The 15,998-nt window shown below is 38.7% G+C and overlaps 1 long non-coding RNA gene across 2 annotated transcripts in view; it reads left to right on the top strand.

The window, feature by feature from the left end:
- LOC143650154 (uncharacterized) overlaps positions 1 to 15,998 on the top strand; it is a 57,859-nt gene that overhangs the window by 37,237 nt on the left and 4,624 nt on the right. The window lies entirely within an intron of this gene.

Genomic DNA, 15,998 nt, shown 5'->3' with positions numbered 1-15,998 from the left:
AGATACATTTTAGCTTTAGAACATACTGCAGATTTTCCAAAGGAATTGTACCAATTTACCCTCTGACCAGCAATATATAAATGTTCTAGTTATTCCACATTCTTATCAATACTTGGTGTTATCAGTTCTAGTTTTGATCATTTAGAGAAATGCTTGGTAGTATCTCATTATGTTTTTAATTTGCATATTTAATACATTATTAAATAAATATTTCAACATGAAAACAGAAATCAAGAGTTCTTTATGTAAACTGTTAGAAGAAAATTTAGGGAAATATCTTATAAATCTTGCAATAGGAGGCAGTTTCCTAGACCTTACACCCAAAGCACGGGCACTGAAGAAATAAATAAATAAATGGAAACTTTTGTGCATCAAAGAACTTTATCAAGAAAGTAAAAAGACAGCCGACACAATGGGAGACAATATTTGGAAATGATACATCAGATAAAGGTCTAGTATCCAGAATATAAAGAGATTGTTCAACTCAACAACAAAAAGACAGACAACCCAATTACAAAATGGACAAAAGACATGAACAGACACTTCTCAGAAGAGGAAATACAAATGGCCAAAAGGCATATAAAAAGATGCTCAACTTCCCTGGCTATTAGGGAAATGCAAATCAAAACCACAATGAGATATCATCTCACACCCACCAGAATGGCCATTATCAATAAAACAGAAAGTGACAAGTACTGGAGAGGATGTGGCGAAAGAGGCACACTTATCCACTGTTCGTGGGAATGTCAAATGGTACAATCTCTGTAGAAAGCAGTTTGGCGGTTCCTCAGGAAACTAAGTATAGAATTGCCATATGACCCGGCAATACCATTGCTAGGTATCTACTCAGAAGACATGAGGGCAAAGACACAAACGGACATTTGCACATCAATGTTGTTAGCACCATTATTTACAATTGCCAAGAGATGGAAACAGCCCAAATGCCCATCAACAGACGAGTGGCTAAACAAGCTGTGGTATATACATACCACATATACATAGATGGAATATTATGCAGCTGTAAGACAGAATAAACTTTTGAAGTATGTAACAACGTAGATGGACCTTAAGGACATTATGCTGAGTGAGATTAGTCAGAAACAAAAGGACAAATACTGTATGGTCTCACTGATATGAACTAACATCAATGAGTGAACTTGGATAATTTCAGTTAAGAGCAAAGGTCATCCATTAGGAGAGAGAAATAGGGTAGATATTGAGTAATTGGAACTGAAAGGATACAGATTGTGCAACGGGACTGATTGTAAAAATTCAGAAATGGATAGCACAATACTACCTAACTGTAATACAATAATGTTAGAACACTGAATGAAGCTGAATGTGAGAATGATAGAGGGAGGAGGCCTGGGGGCACAAATGAAATCAGAAGGAAATATATATGATAAAGATTGAGATAGTATAATCTAGGAATGCCTAGAGTATATAATGATAGTGACTAAATGTACAAATTTAAAAATGTTTTGCATGAGGCAGAACAAAGGAATGTCAATAATTCAGGGTTTTGAAAACAGATGGTAATTAATATTTTAAAACTTTAACTTATGTGGGAGACTAAAGCAAAAAATGTTTGTTTGGTGCAAAATTTATATTTTAACTGTGCATTTCCTAATATAACTTATTTGGACAGCTTAATTGAACACCATAAGTACATGAATCTTGAGTAGGGCATGAGATTTTGTGGGTTTGTCTAGAGTGATGCCTTGATAAATCTCAGAAGGATTTGAACAGTGAATAAAAAAGCATTTGCGAAGTCCCTTTGGGAGAATGGTGAAAAAGGGGGAAAATTCGACTTCCCCAAGTGGAGAATTCTTGATATTCTCACAGGCAGTGGGGACAACCATAGCAATAGGCTGAGCCCCCAATCTTGGGATTTGCTCAATGAACTTAACCCCACAAAGGATAGGCTAAGCCTACTTAAAATTAGGCCTAAGAGTCACCCCCAAGAGAACCTCTTTTATTGCTCAGATGTGGCCTCTCTCTCTCAGCCAAAATGACGAGCAAACTCACTGCCCTTCCCTTCTCCGCATGGGACATGACTCCCAGGGATGTGGACCTTCCTGGCAACGTAGGACAGAAATCCTAGAATGAGCTGGGACTCAGCACCAAGGGATTGAGAAAACCTTCTCGACCGAAAGGGGGAAGAGAGAGATGAGACAAAATAAAGTGTCAATGGCTGAGAGGTTCCAAACAGGGTCAAGAGGTTATTCTGGAGATTATTCTTATGCATTAAATAGATATCACCTTTTTAGTTAAGGCATTACAGAGAGGCTGGAGGGAACTTCCTGAAAATGTAGGGCTGTGTTCCAGTAGCCATGCTTCTTGAAGATGATTGTATAATGATATAGCTTTCACAATGTGACTGTGTGATTGTGAAAACCTTGTGTCTGACACTTCTTTTATCTACCTTATGGACAGATGAGTAAAACATATGGATTAAAAGTAAATAAATAATAGGGGGAACAAATCTTAAAATAAATTTATTGGATTGAAAGGCTAGTGATCAATGAAAGGGAGGGGTAAGGGGTATGGTATGTATGAATTTTTTTCTGTTTTCTTTTTATTTCTTTTTCTGAATTGATGCAAATCTTCTAAGAAATGATCATGATGATGAATTTGCAACTATGTGATGACAAAAAAAGAATGTTCATATTGTATGTTGATTGATTTTATTAATAAAAATAATTAAAAAAATGAATTCTTTATGTAAGTTGCCAAATTATTTCACAGTAGTCTATAGTTATTTTCTTTCATAAGAAGTGTGGCAAGCTGGAGAAGCAAAAACCACAAAATGCTAAATGGGGAGTGTATTAGTTTGTAAGTTGCCAGAATGCAATATTCCAGAATTAGAATGGCTTTTATAGACGAAATTTAATAAGTTACAAGTTTACAGTTTTAAGCCTATAAAAATGTCAAAATTAAGGTATCTGGGAAAATTACCTTAATTCAAAGAAGACTGATGGATCTGGGACACTCTGTCAGCTGGGAAGTCATGTGGCTACCATCTGCTCGTCCCGTGCTCTTGGGACCCATTGCTTTCAGCCTCTGTTCCTGTGGGAGTTCCTCACTTTGCTTCTCTGGGGCTGGCTTTCATCTCTTGGCTTTCCTTGGCTCTCTCCAGGTTCTGGCTTGCTTAACATCTCATGGTGACATCTGCTGGGCTCCAAGCATCTACAAATATCCATGCCTCTGTTCTCTGAAGAAACTGTTCTCCAAGTGTCTACATTTGCTCTTTCTGTTGGCTCTCCTCTGTCAGTTCTGCTCTTTTCAAAATATTTCACCTTTCAAGGACTTCAGTAAAGTAATCAAGACCCACCTGAAATGGGTGGAGTCACAGCTGCATCTTATCCAGAGGTCACATCCACAATTAGGCATGCCATGTGGCTGGCCTGAGTGGGATATTTTTGATTAAGTTGTTTCCATGGAGATGAGTCTCCACCCACTCAAGGTGGGATTTCTTACTGGAGCCCTTTAAGAGTTTCCCTTTTAAAAAAAGCTTCAGAGCAGACATAGCTGACAGAGCCAACACAAGACCCAGATGTTTGAAGATACAGAAAGAAAATGCCCCTGGGGATACCAAAGAGCAAGCAGAGGCCAAACACCTGTTTTCCCAGATGACAAAGATGTTCCAGACCCATCAGCCTTTCTTGAGTCAAGGTATCTGTCTCAGGATACCTTAGTTTGGACATTTTTTATAGCCTTAGAACTGTAAACTTTTAACTTAAAAAATCCCCTTTTTAAAAGTGTTTCATTTCTGGTATATTGCATTCCAGAAGCTTTAGCAAACCAATATTTCAGGTAAGGAATTGAGTAAAAACCACCAAGCTTTTATGGGGAGCGCAAATGACCCCTTATTGTTGCCCAGGGCTCTCCCACCTAGTCTCTACTGACCTGTAGTTTTGTTGGAGATCTGAAAGAGGAAAGGATGCCCTATGTTGGGGTTCACTCTGTGTGGTCTGCCTGCTCCTGCTCCTTCACTGCTCCAGGAATGTCTTGGTTGAGCCCCTCATCACAGGTGTATTCCTGAGTCAAAGCTGTGCAAATCCAAATGTTTATTTAATGTCATTATTTCAAACTAATCCCTTTAATACTCAGTAATAATAGTGCATCTGATGTTGATCAACATTATAGAACCCCATGATCTGAAGGACCTACTGAAGGGCCTGTAGACAATGATTTTGGGCTTTCTCATTGGTTATGGAACACTTTGAGGAGTTGATAAAGACTCTGGACCCTCTTCTCAGAAAAACAGCCACATGTTCAGATACATCCCAATTTGCCTAATATTTAGGGGATGTATAGATTCCTTGAAGCCCATCCCTTAGCTCTGGGTTAAGTTCTACTGTTCTACAGCAAATATATAAATATTTCCACAGATATCCTGAGCAGGAGTTTTTATACCTTTTACAGAAGATCTGAGTAACAAAAGCTTTATAGTATTTTCATCTATGTGACATATATCTTTTTATTTTAAACTGCTTCATCTCATTAATGGACAGATAAAACAATGACATAATCCTCCTTGTTATGTTGGAAAAAGGAGTGATAAAGAGAATTTAGTCAAGTAGTTGATTTCCATGGGCAAGATAGATAATTTTTTTCTTTGGTACTATAATGTTATGTCTCCTTATCCTAGGCAAAGTGTGAAATACACAAAGCTAATTGATAGCGCTTTTGATCACGTAATCTGTGCTCTGTTCTTGGTTTTAAATGGTGGACAACTAACCCCTGAAAATGATCTAGTTTATCATTTGGTTGTCATCTACTAAGTATTGAGGGTGAATTCCATCAGAGGTGAGTTCATTACGATTAACACAGGTAAACATTTAAAAAAAAAAGAGTATAGGAAAATACACATAATCTGAGTCTCCCCAAGCCTTTACAGGATGTAAGGAGAGATGGGGTCACAGTAGCAATTTTAACTTTTGTCTCCACCTGCTAATGCAAGACCTCCAACTTCTTAAGCTTCCTCTCAGAAAAGGTCTTGATGGCAGGGAGTGTCTTACCACGTTTCCCCTGGAGGGCGATAGTGTCATATATAATAATATCCATCAGGTGGCAGCACTGCATCACCAGGTGCAGCCTTCACTTCACAGCCACTCTCCTCCCAGTGTGCCACGAAGTCCTTTCTCCCTTTGCATTACTTTGTATTAGACAGCTCCCAAAGAAATCAAGCTTTAATTTTTTTAAATTTTATTTTATACATATAGCTCGTGCATCCCCGCTTCTCCATGGAAACAGACATTGGTCCATTGAAAGCCAAATGTGAGTCACAGCCACCAGAATGCAATTCTGCATTCAGAATTGCCTTGCCGTCTGACAATAAGGGCCTTGTTTCTGGGTTCTTCTCATCCCTGAGCTGGTTCAGAGCTCGGGAACAAGACAGACCTCAATGGGACCCACCCCTGGGAGGACAGGCATGTCATCAAAATCGATGTTATTAGCCCTTGTCAGCTGACATTTTTTAGTTCTTTCCTCACAATACTGGTAAACATGAGACTGTTTTCCTGGAGAAGAGTCCAAAGATAATTACAACTGGGAGGCAGGGTCTCTGAGAGAACCGGAAATCTCTAGAGCAGCCCCATCTATAGAGTCTGGCTGTTCAGTTCCTGCTTTGAATCCCTGATCCTGGTCGGATTCACCTTGCTAAAGAGGCTCAACCATTTAGAGTCCTAACTGGGTGTTAAAGCTTGGAGCCAGGGTTCAGGTGGGAGTGGTGAGGAGGGGCTCTGGGATTCACGGTCCCTTCAGTAACATGTGGCAAGAAGAAGGGGGAAGGAAGGCTGACTGCTTGCATGAGTTGGCCAGGGCTGATTTCTGTGCCTTGTAACCTCAGACCTCAGTTGTCATGGAGCCAGAGCAGGGCTGTATTCCCTTCAGCCCCTGCTCCTGCACCCCCATCCTGGGCAGAACTGGGGTAGAAGGTGCTACCCTCTCTGCCCTATTACAGCATCTCCCTGGGCATCTAGTCCCCAAAACAGTTGCCTTCAGCCCTTCTCTCCACATTGTGCACACCCAGTCCTTGTGAGGCTGAGGGGTGGACATTGTGCTTTTTCCCCTCTGTCTCTGTCCCCAAGCACCAGGACATAAACTTCCTCTCTCCTCATTCAGGCAACAAACAAATGAATGAAAATCAAATTATGCAAACCTCCTTTGTTCAGGCCAGTATCTCCAGGTTGCTAAGCATGTCCAGATATGCTTAAGCTGAAGAGAAGTAAAAGCTGACCAAGCGAACATCCAAAACCTTGGGTCAGGAGGAAAATTCCAGTTGGCAAAGACCTGGTCCAGGAAAACTCCAGTCATTCAAAGATGAGTAATCAAGAAGGAAGCTATAAAGTATCTACACAAACACAGGATAGGAAAAGGAAAAGTCAGTGGCAGATGCAGAATCCTAAGCAGGGAAATGCTGCTGTAGAGCAGAAAATAGTTGTAACCAAACAATTGCCAAGCATTTTAAGAAACTTAATAAAATGATTGCCTCTAAGAAGGAGCACTAAGCAAGCTTAGGAAAAAGATAGTAGTACTTCAGAAGGTGGAACATGAGCTGGCAGAGTCAGGAAAAAAGAAAATAAAATTAAGGCAAAAGGAAATTTGCCCAAGGGAGGGGAAAAAAACTGCTTGAAAATATCAGGAGGACATAAGAGTGCCAGAAGGATGAATAGCCAGCAAAGTGAAGTGAAACTAAATGAGTTTAAGGGAATTAGAGAGAGAGAAAAAAAGATATAGAGAGGACAGGGAAAGAAACCCAAGGTATATTAATTTACTGAACACCTACGATGTACCTCCACTATTCTAGGCACTAGGAGTACGATAGTGATCTAAAACAGATAAAAAATAAGCTGTGCTTGAAGAGCTAACATTCTACTAGAGGAGACAGAAATAAATGCCTAGATAGTATATAAAATATATAATGGTGATGGGAGCTGTGAAGAAAATAGAGCAAGGAAGAAATTTCTGGAAGTTACATTCTACTGCCACTGTAAAATCGATGCATTTTGAGAAGAGCATTCCCAAGAATGTTAAAAAGGGAGGCTGTTTGTGACTTCAACTTCTCCAGTGCTCCAGTTCCTCCCACTGGATGGGGCCATAGTATCCTGCCTGGCCAGGACAATGCCTTGTTCTTGCTGAAAGCCCTGTGATGAGATTGCGAGCCTTTTATACCTGCAATCCTGTTGCTCTGGAACTCTGGGTGAAGAGACTGCCTTTGGCCAGGCACATCACCTGACTCTACCATCTGGATTCTGGATATAAATTCCCACCAAGCTCCATCTCGCTGAACAGTCTGGCACTGGTAACAATGTCTGACACATGATATTGTTGTATTTCAGTTCTGTAAAGACCACCAGTGAGGGCATGGTGGGCTGTTATTTTATCAATAGGAAGCCTGGCCAGTGCAAACCACAAAGCCTACACAATGAAAGATTGTTAAAAAAGAAAAAACAAACCATAAAAACAGAAAGTATACCATTAAATAATATGATACAACCAAGTCCTGCTATTACAAAGGAACTAAACCTATCTATCAAAAGACTTTTGTATTGGATATGACTGACCTTCTCTCCCAGCTTCTGGGTTCCAGTGGCCTTCGCTGGGGTGATTACTTTCTGCATCTGTCTGTGCTGAGCTGTGAATGCTGAGATGAAGTGTGTTGAGCTGCTGAGTTCTCTTCTGACCTCTCTCTCTTTCAAGATTAAATTAAATCTCATTTAATTAAATTAAACCTCACTCATTGTGGAAGGCATTCCCCTTAGCTGACTGCAAATATAATCAGCCATAGATGAATTTCACATACTGATGATTTAAGTCCCAATGAGCTGGGACTCAGCATCAAGGGATTGAGAAAACCTTCTCGACCAAAAGGGGGAAGAGTGAAATAAGACAAAATAAAGTGTCAATGGCTGAGAGATTCCAAACAGAGTCTAGAGGTTATCCTGGAGTTTATTCTTACGCATTAAATAGATATCACCTTGTTAGTTAAGATGTAATGGAGAGGCTGGAGGGAACTGCCTGAAAATGTAAAGCTGTGTTCCAATAGCCATGTTTCTTGAAGATGATTGTATAATGATATAGCTTTCACAGTGTGACTGTGATTGTGAAAACCTTGTGTCTGATGCTCCTTTTATCTACCTTATTGACAGACAAGTAAAACATACGGATTAAAAATAAATTAATAGGGGGAACAAATGTTAAAATAAATTTAGTAGATTGAAATGCTAGTGATCAATTGAAAGGGAGAGGTAAGGTGTATGGTATGTATGAATTTTTTTCTGTTTTCTTTTTATTTCTTTTTCTGAATTGATGCAAATGTTCTAAGAAATGATCATGATGATGAATATACAACTATGTGATGATATTGTGAGTAAGAGTGGAATGATCATATGGTAAGAATGTTTGTATTTATATGTTGGTATGTTAAATAAATTAAAAAAATCACGATGGACACTTAAACACTTCTTAGAAATGAATAATAATTTTAAAACTATATATAAAAACTTGAGGAATGCAGCCAAAACAGAATTTAATACTTATTTTAGAAAAAAAATAGGGAAGATTGAAATACAATGACATAAAGATCTATATTAAGAAATTAGGAAAAGGATAAGAGAATAATCTAAAGAAAAGTAGAAGGAAGGAGATGATAAAATAAGGGAAGAAATCAAGGAACACAAAAACTTGATAAGGTCAACAAAGCCCAAGTTAATTCTTTGAAAAGACCAACAATACATTAACTTCTGCCAAATTTGACCAAGAAAATAAGAGAGAATGAAATTAGAAACATATCGTTGTACATTAAATAGTAGTTTAAAAGACTCTAAAAGATACTAGTAACAATTTTATGCCAAATATTTTGAAATTTTAGATAAAACAGACAAATTACTGGAAAACTGCAGCCTTTTAAAATCAACTGTGATGATCCTTAGCTGTTCAAATACATTGCCAGGTCCTCTCCTCGGGCAGGGCACGTCTATGTAACTTATTCTGGCCAGTAAAGGATGAGTTGGTACATGATGGGTGTGTGGTTTCTTTCTCTGCAACATTGGCAAACAATTATCTAGATGGCTGAGGCTCTTTTATCTTGGGTTCAGGGTGTTGCAATGGTGGCTCAGTGGCAAGAGTTCTCGCTTGCCATGCCGGAGACCCGGGTTCAATTCCCAGAGCCTGCCCATGCAAAAAAATAAAAAATAAAAGAGTCATTATCTTGGGTTTCTGAGAGGCATAATGTGGCATGGGCATGTAAAATGACTGAGGATAAAGTTGCAGTCACCCCGCAGAGGCAGGGGTTCAGAAGTTAAGACCAATGATGATGAAACACATGCAACAATAGGGTACTAAAAGGTTTATTCTTCACATCATAGGTTCTCTAGGGAGAGAGGGTAGCTCCCAAGCGGTTCCAAGAGTGACTTGAGAGAGGAGGAAAAGGAGACTTTCTTGGGAGGTTATGGTTGTGAAGGTATGAGGCTGGGGTGAGTGTTCCTGCATGCCAGGACACTCTCACAGGACTTTGATGATTTTAACTTCCCAGTGGGGCCCAAAGAGCATCTAGGCTCTCTTTAAAGCTTGTCTAGACATGGGCAGAGGGGAACATAGAGGGGTGGGACTTGAAGGCTGTCAGCAATCAAATATCAAAAATGGAGGCAGACATTTTATTTCTTTGCTTTGTATATATGCTATACCATTCAATAAAAAAGTTTTTTAAAAATTAGCCCTAAGAGTAACCTCTAGAAAACCTCTTTTGTTGCTCAGATGTGGCTTGCCAACTTGGCAGTGAACTCACTGCCCACCCCCCAACGTGGGACATGATTCCCAGGTGTGTAAATCTCCTGGCAACATGGGACAGAACTCCTAGGATAAGTCAGGACCCAGCACCATGGGATTGAGAAAGCCTTCTTGACCAAAAGGGGGAAGAGAGAAATGAGACAAAATAAAGTTTCAGTGGCTGAGAGATTTCAGAGTCGAGAAGTTATCCTGGAGGATATGCATTATATAGATATCTCTTTTTAGATTATGGTGTACTGGAGTGGCTGGAGGGAAGTACCTGAAACTGTTCAGCTGTACTCCAGTAGCCTTGATTCATAAAGATGATCATAAAAGATATAACTTTCACATGTGACTGTATAATTGTCTTTTATCTGGGGTCTGGATAGATGAGTAAAAAAAAATAAGAATAAAAATAAATAAATAATAGGGGAGACAAAAGGTAAAATAAATTGGGTAGATGGAAATACTAGTAGTCAAGGAGAAGGAGGGTAAGGGGTATGGTATGTATGAATTTTTTCTTTTATCTTTTCATTTCTTTTTCTGGAGTGTTGCAAAAGTTCTAAATAATGATTGTGGTGATGAATACACAACCATGTGATAATATTGTGAGCCACTGATTGTACACCATGTATGGAATGTAGGTGTATGAAGGTTTGTCAATAAAAATATTAAAAGCAAAAACCAAAAAAAAAAGGAGACAGAGTCTTTACTATACATAAACTTTTTTGTTAAGGCATTAAAATTCAAAAAAATTCACTGCAGAATAATCAAGCCCATATATTGCTATATTCACTCAAGAAGAATTAGAAAGCCCAAATAGGTCTATAATATTGAAAAAAATTGAAGCAGTAATTTAAAATCTCCACAAAGAAATCACCAAGATCATATGGTGTTTATAGACAAGTTCTAGCAAATTATTTCATCCTAATCTTATAACAAATCTCCCTAACTGATTCTATAAGGACAGTATAACCTTGATTCCAAATCTGGGCAAGGTTAATATGAGAAAGGAAAATTACAAGCCAATTTCACTTATGAACATAAATGCAAAATCTCAAAAATAGTAGCAAATCCAAATCTAAGATAATATTTAAAAAGATAATACATTGCTGTGCCAGTTTGAATCTGTTGTGTACCCCAGAAAAGCCAAGTTCTTTAATCCTCATTCAATATTGCTGGGTAGGTTCTTTTTGATTGTGTCCCTGGAGATGTGACCCACCCAGTTATGAGTGGTAACATTTGATTAGATGGTTTCCATGGAGATGCACCTCCACCCATCCAAGGTGGGGTTGCTTACAGGAGCCCTTTAAGAGGGAACCATTTTGGAAAAAGCTTTAGAGCCAATGGAGCCAGAGACCTTTGGAGAGGCAGATGGAAAATGCCCCCAGGGGAGCTTCATTCAACAAGAAGCTGGGAGAGAAAGCTAGCAGACTGCCATGTGCGGTTCCACCTGAGAGAGAAACCCTGAACTTCATCGACCTTTTTGAATCAAGGTAGCTTTTCCTGTCTGAGTTAGTTAGATTCAGTTGTCAACTTGGCCAGGTGAGCATAGCTAGTTTTGTTGCTGTGGACATAAGCCAATGGTATGTGAACCTCATCTGTTGCTAATTACATCTGCAGTCGGCTAGGAGGAGTATCTGCTGCAATGAGTGACCTTTGACTTAATTGGCTGGTGCTTAAATGAGAGAGCGCAATGTTACACAGCCTAAGCAGCTCAGCATTCCTCATCTCAGCACTCGCAGCTCAGCCCAGGCCTTTGGAGATGCAGAAGGAAGTCACCCCCGGGAAAGTTGTTGAAACCCAGGGGCCTGGAGAGAAGACCAGCAGAGACCATCCTGTGCCTTCCACGTAAGAAAGAACCTCAGTGGAAAGTTAGCTGCCTTTCCTCTGAAGAACTAACAAAATAAATCCCCTTTTATTAAAAGCCAATCCGTCTTTGGTGTGTTGCATTCCGGGAGTTGGCAAACTAGAACACTGTCTTAGATTTTGACATTTTTATAGCCTTGCTTTAATTTGGACATTTTCATGGCCTTGGGACTGTAAACTAGCACCTTAATAAATTCCCCTTTTTTAAAAAGCCATTCCATTTTTGGTATATTGCATTCAAGCAGCTTTCAAACTAGAACAATTGTCAACAAGGTTTCATCCCAGGAATACTAGGATAGCATGCTATTAAACGTCTATAAATATAATTTACCCCAGTAAGAGATTAGTAGAGAAAAATCATATGACCACCTCAAAAATTTCAGAAAAAGCAATTGACAAAATTTAACATGAAATGAATAAAATATTTTTTGTAAAAATTAACAATAGAACCTACAAAAAAATCATCATAATGAGAAACATTAGGATCACTCTTTTCGTAATCAGAACATTAAAAAGATACCCATACAGAAAAAAATGAAATTGGATTGCTGTCTCACATAATGCATAAATATCAACTTCAAGTTAATCAAAGACTTAAGTATCAAAAATAAATCTTTCTAATTTTTATTAGAAAAATACAGGTGATTTTTCTGATCTTGGGTGAAAGATTTCTTAAATAAAACACAAAATGCACAAAGTATAAATTTGACTATAATAAAATTAAGAACTTTTGTGCATTAAAAGATACCTTAAAGAAAGTGAGAAAAGTTAAAACTGGGAGAAGATATTTGTAATACATATAGCTGACAAAGAGTCACTATCAATTAATATGTAATGGAATATGAGCAACACATTAGTTGCAGAAGATTATTTGATTAAACTCAACATCCTTTAATTTTAAAAACTCTTAGTAAAAGGAATAGAAGGGAATCTTTTTTCAATTTATATTTTTATTATGAACAACAAACAAACATACAAACATTCTTGACATACATGTTCTTGACATGGTTACAATCAGTGGTTCACAATATCATCACATAGTTATGTATTCATCACCATGATCGTTTTTTGAACATTTGCATCTCTCAAGCAAAATAAAGAAAAAAGAAAAAAACTCATATATGCCATACCCCTTACTCCTCCCTGTCATTGACCACTAAAATTTCAATCTACTCTATTTATTTTAACCTTTGCTCCCCTATTATTTGTTTATTTCTTATCTATATTTTTTACTCATCTGTCCATACTGTAGATAAAAAGGAGCATCAGACAGAAGGTTTTCACAATCACACTGTCACTTTGCAAAAGCTATATCATTATACAATCATCTTCAAGAAACATGTCAACTGAAACACAGCTCTACAGTTTAAGGTACTTCCCTCTAGCCACTCCAATACACCATATACTTAAAAGGGGATATTTATAAAATGCATAATAGCCTCCAGGATAACCTCTTGACTCTGTTTGAAACCTCTCAGTCACTGAAACCTTTTTTTTTTTTACATGGGTAGGCACTGGGAATCGAACCCTGGTCTCCGGCATGGCAGATGAGAGCTCTGTCCATGAGCCACCGTGGCCCACTGTTCTAGTTTACTAGCTGCCGGAATGCAATATACCAGAAATGGAATGGCTTTTAAAAAGGGGAATTTAATAAGTTGCAAGTTTACAGTTGTAAGGCCGAGATAATGTCCCAATTACAGCCAGTCTATAGAAATGTCCAATCAAAGGCATCCAGGGAAAGATACCTTGGTTCAAAAAGGCCAGGGAAGTTCACGGTTTCTTTCTCAAGTGGAAGGGCATATGGTGAACACAGTCAGAGTTTTTCTCTCAGCTGGAAGGGCACATGTGAACATAGGCATCATCTGCTAGCTTTCTCTCCTGGCTTCTGGTTTCATGAAGGTTCCTGGGAGGCATTTTCCTTCTTCATCTCCAAAGATCATTGGCTCATGGACTCTCTGCTTTGTGATGCTGCTCTCTCTGAATCTCCCATTCTCCAAAATGTTTCCTCTTCTATAGGACTCCAATAAACCAATCAAGACCTACCCAAATGGGTGGAGACATGTCATCACCTAATCTAGTTTAACAACCACTCTTGACTAAATCACATCATCCAGGGAGATGATCTGATTACTGTTTCAAACATACAGTATTGAATAGGGATTATTCTACCTTTATGAAATGGGATTTTGATTAAAACATGGCTTTTCTAGGGGGCATACTTCCTTTCAAACCAGAACACCTGCCCACTGACACATTATTTTGTCTCATTTTTCTCTTCTCATTTTTGGTTGAGAAAGTTTTCTCAATCCCTTAATGCTGAAGTTCCAGCTTATTCTAGGATTTCTGTCCCACAGTGCCAGGGAGGTTTGCATCCCTGGGAGTCATGTCCCACCTAGACATGGGGAAGGCAGTGAATTTGTTTGCCATGTCAGCTGAGAGAGAGAGAGGCCACGTCTGAGCAACAAAAGAGGTTCTCTGGGGGTGACTTTTAGGCCTAATTTTTTTTACAAGCACACACATTATTAATATACAAACATTCCATACATGGTATACAATCAGTGGCTCACAATATCATCACATAGCTGTATATTCATCACCGTGATCCATTTTTTAGAATATTTGCATCACTCCAGCAAAAGAAATAAGAGGTAAAAAGAAAAAACTCATACATACCATTCCCCTTGCCCCTCCCTCTCATTGAACCCTAGTATTTCCATCTATCCAATATATATATATATATTTAATTTTAACATTTGTTCCCCCTTTATTTATTTATTTTTAAATTTTATTAATAAAACCAATCAACATACAATGTGAACATTCTTTTCTTTTATCACATAGCTGTATATTCATCATCATGATAATTTCTTAGAACATTTGCATCAATTCAGAAAAAGAAATAAAAAGAAAACAGAAAAAGAATTCATAATACCATGCCCCATACCCCTCCCTCCCTTTCTCTTAGGCCTAATTTTAAGTAGGCTTAGCCTATCCTTTGCTGTGATAATTTTCATAGGAGCAAACAAAAGGGAATCTTCTTAAGCAGACTAAGAGATACTTGCTACTTGAGGTCCTTCAGTCATGGGAAGATGAGACATGTGGAGTGTTAAAGCTGGGAAGTAAAGCCCAAATTAGGGGTGAAAGGAAGATGGGACATTGGGGGAAATATCTGTGGACAGTCCTCAAGAAAAGAGGTCTTTGCAAATTCTAGCTGCAAGGAGCTAAAGAGTAGGAACAGAAGCCTCAGTTATGTCCTGGCATCACTTGCACTGACAATGTTGATGACCCTGGTTATGTACAAACAATTTTCAAGGGAGCAACCTGTCCCATGGGCTCCTCCACAGAGGAAAACACTCTATGAGACCCATGGAATGGTGAGAAATTGAGGCCAGAGGGTGGCTGTAATTGGAAACAACATTGAGGGCAGTAAAGGAGGGTCGTTGCCCAGCTGAGGAGAAACAAGTGACTGGACCAGTGCAAATATATCTTAGCAGACAAGTGCCTGGAGAGGAGTCAGACAAGGTCGTAGAGATTGCTTATTGGGAATCAGTGAGCTAAGAAATGTGAGGGTGTTACAATGTGGAATAATGTTTTGGGGGAAAGTTCTCCATTCTATAGACAGAAGAAGCTATTAAGTAACCGAACAATAGGTGGAGCTAAGGTTTAAAAATTTCTCAGACATAAAAAGTACTTTAACCTTTGTCAGATTATGGAGAGAAACTCAAAGCAGCAAACATAAACATCTTTATGAGAAAGGAACACATAGAAATCGCTTGGAGGAAGAATTTAAGCATAAAGATACAATCAGAAAGTTTGTACTTGAGTGCCATCTCACTACCATTGCCACCTGGATCCTCATTGCACTGGACACACCCACCATCATGTACTGGGCACATATAAAGAACTATATGTTTCTGATGCAAAAGCTTCCACTGCATACTTGAATCTTGCCAACACTTGGACCATCTGTCATGCAGTGAAGAAAGCCACATTGCAGGGGTGGTGGCTCTACACACTCCTGACAGAGTAACTACTTTGGACCTTTGGGACACCCCCTGTTGGTGGTGTCTCACTCTTGTTGACTTTTTTCAGGTTATGATGCTGCTATTGCATTCTGATCAGCAGACTCTGGACATACCACTGTGGCCCTTGAAACCAAACTGTGTCATATTTTCAGTTTTCATGTATAGTCTGATATTATGCCATTTGTTGCAAAGGCCATCTAACAATGGGGACATAGTCAAAATAGTCAATGGTTCTTCCAATGCTCCCTACCACTTGAAGGTGTCTGGACTTATTTAGCGTTAGAAGAGCTTCCTCAAAAATTGACTTCAAAGATTTCTAATTCTACCTCC

The sequence above is a fragment of the Tamandua tetradactyla genome, chromosome 1 (genome assembly GCF_023851605.1).
Source record: "Tamandua tetradactyla isolate mTamTet1 chromosome 1, mTamTet1.pri, whole genome shotgun sequence".
Classification (NCBI taxonomy): Eukaryota; Metazoa; Chordata; class Mammalia; order Pilosa; family Myrmecophagidae; genus Tamandua; species Tamandua tetradactyla.
This window is presented reverse-complemented; position numbering and strand designations above follow the sequence as displayed.